Source organism: Anguilla rostrata, chromosome 4 (genome assembly GCF_018555375.3).
Source record: "Anguilla rostrata isolate EN2019 chromosome 4, ASM1855537v3, whole genome shotgun sequence".
In the NCBI taxonomy this organism is placed as follows: Eukaryota; Metazoa; Chordata; class Actinopteri; order Anguilliformes; family Anguillidae; genus Anguilla; species Anguilla rostrata.
This window is the reverse complement of record NC_057936.1, coordinates 43,368,800-43,371,822: the sequence shown is the minus strand read 5'-3', so window position 1 is coordinate 43,371,822 and position 3,023 is coordinate 43,368,800. Positions and strand designations below refer to the sequence as shown.

Below are 3,023 nucleotides of genomic sequence, written 5' to 3'. Positions count from 1 at the left end.
GACCATTCAAGGCCACAGGCAAGGGGAACCGTTACTGCCTGACAGCAACGGATTTCTTCACAAAGTGGGTGGAAGCTATACCCATCAAAGAAAAGACGGCAGTCGCAACATTGCAGGTGCAATATACATGTTGGTACATGCTCATCTCTGACTTCATATGATTAGTTAAAAAAAAATGTAATTGTCATTTTGACACCACACAGGCCTTGATGGACATCGTCTACACCCATGGCGCACCTGAGGTCGTCTTGATGGACTAAGGTCTCAAGTTCTGGAATAAGGTCATTTGCATTGAATATATATTTTGGTTATGTTTTGGTTAGCACAAATTAATTCTCTATTCAGTTTATGGTAATAATTGATTAAATGACTCTGGCAAGCAAGATGTCTGTTGACACTTGTGTTTTTTGATTTAGGTTAACCAGACCTTGTTTGAGAAGTTTGGGGTGAAGCATCGCAGCACGTCGGCATACCATCCCCAGACTAATGGACTGGACTAGCGGACCAACCAGACCCTGAAGAGGGCCATTGACAAGACCCTTGATGGGCACCAAGAGAGGTGGGAGGACAAACTTAAAGAGATTGTGTTTGCCCATAACTCTTGTGTCCATGCCTCCACTAGGTACTCTCCTTATTGCCTGATGTATGGATGGGAGCCACAACTGTTGTCAGAAGTATGTAAAAATCAGATTGTATGTTTTATCATGTTAGACTTTGAGTATATAATTCTAATTTTCAATCCTTCAGGGAGCAAGTGGTGGTTGGTGTGAACAGACAACTGTACAGTAGGGACTGAACATCAAAACAGCAACTCCATAACTATTTATTTCATGGGTTCGATTGTTATAAACTTGCTTTAGTTGTTTTATTTGTATTTCCATTTTTTCAACGTAATTTACAGATTACGGGAAACGTTCCTGAGGTGGAAGTTGCTGCTCCAGATGAGGGTGATCTGGGGAAGAACATTCAGGCAAGGGCTGAGAAAGATGGAGAGGCTTTTGACAAGGCGATTATGATGTAGGCACATGTTAATGACACATATCAAAATAGATATATGTTACAGAACATTCTGAAATTAACCAATCAGTCGATCAAGGTGAGAGCCAATGTCAAGAAGGCCCAGGAGAGACAGAAGGAGGCCTACCGAAGGAGTACAAAGAAGGGGACCACGCGCTTCAAGATCTCCCCAGGCATGGAGGTCCTGAAGAAGGACAGCAGGAAGTGTGGAAGGCCTGGGGGCACGATGGATCCTGATTGGCCAACCAAATATAGGTGAATATTTACTGTTCCCCAACATTAAAGGAAAACTCCGAGCTGAAACACTTTGATATTTTTAGAATTGGAATATTGTTAATGTAAAACATAAAAATTGTGAATAGCGATAAAGTAAAAAATATTTAACACACAATAATTGACCCAGGAATGAACTGTACGTCACTGCAACATGTTTACTGATGATGCAATTGTCTTAGCCTGGAGTTTTCCTTTAACCGCAATCGAATATCCTTGTCATAATTCAATTTTACCCACAGAATATCTTTGTTGTTATGTGTTTTCATAGGGTTACCAAGGTTGGGGACAACAACCTGGTGCAGCTGGAGGCCATGGATGGGAAGCCGCTGAAAACAAGAACACCCTATGCTTCAGGGAAGCCCATACGTATGAGTATGTCAACTGCATGTTATTTAATCTGTCAAAAGTTAAAAAGCCACAGTATTGCAGGTTTATTAAATTATTTTAAATTCTTCATGTAGGATCACCAGCTGGCCAACCAACCAGTAAAACTGTGTCCCCTCCAACCGAGTCAGTGCATTCAGATGACCCCAAATTGCACAGCTTTGAGTCAGAGGAGGACCCACTTCAGGTACAATGTCAAATTGCTTACATAACTGTCTCTTCTTTTTTCACCGCTTCTTTTTTTAGCTACAGACTTGCCTATTTTCATCAATCCCAGATGAATGGAAGACAGTCATCATATCTTTGCCCTTATTAGTGGTATATGCTTGTGATTTGGGTTGAAGTTGCAATTGATTGAATTATTATTGATCAATCTATTGATTGCATATCTATCTATCCATCTACCAGGTGACATGCACTGTACTCCAGGACAGTTGTGCATCCTCTTTAGAGTCAGGCTATTTAGAAGACGGGTGGAAGACTTCGGGGCCATGATTCACGGCCAGCACACATGGTTGGATGACAAGGTCATTGAACATGCCCAGGCTCTGATGAAGGTGCAGCATCCATATATAGGAGGGCTCCATGCAACCACCTCCCTCGCCCTGCTGTCCAGTGTACCTACACCAACTCAGGGGCTTGTGCAGATTCTTAATGTCTCTGCAAATCACTGGGTTACGGTAAGTAACGTCGGCTGTAAGGTAGGTACAGTTAATGTTTTTGATTCTCTAGGGCGGCAGAAGACAGGATTTTATTGCACAGGTTACATGCCTTCTTGCCTTTCCAGGGAAGAGTGTCCGGCTGCAGTGGCCTGATGTCCAACAGCAGGCGGGTGGCTCAGACTGTGGACTGTTTGCTATTGCAACAGTCTCACTCTCTGCAGAGGTGAGGATCCCTCCGTGCTCCAGTACCATCAGCCAGCTATGCAGACTCACATCTTTGCCTCTTTTCCGGCTGGAATTCTGATACCCTTCCCCAGTACTGCAAGGTGCCCCACAGCCAAGGCAGTCCACGCTATTGAGGTGAACATACACTGCCTCTGCAGACGGACCAACCAAATTGGAAAAGGATCCTCTGGTCTTCTGCAGGAGATATGCCTTTTCCTGCCTCAACTTAAAAAACCCAGATGTATATATATACCCGTCATGCACTGTTATCTTTCATGCATGTTAATTTTCATAGTGTTGAGTTCTGTTTTCATTTCAAATTAAAGTTGTATTAAATGTAAATAAGTATAATTATTTATTAAGAAAATATGCTACATATGAAATCTTATGATAAATGTGTAAACACTTTGTGTAGTTTTCAATTGGAATTAATTGGAATTAATTGGAAATAGACCCATT

At 42.1% G+C, this 3,023-nt stretch overlaps 1 long non-coding RNA gene across 1 annotated transcript; it reads left to right on the top strand.

Annotated features, from left to right (window-relative positions):
• Positions 1–889: 889 nt before the first annotated feature.
• On the top strand, positions 890–2,602 carry LOC135253428 (uncharacterized). The gene is made up of 5 exons (XR_010329603.1): positions 890–1,272; positions 1,572–1,665; positions 1,755–1,864; positions 2,086–2,357; positions 2,465–2,602. It is a non-coding gene; the product is annotated as an uncharacterized LOC135253428 (long non-coding RNA).
• Positions 2,603–3,023: the final 421 nt, after the last annotated feature.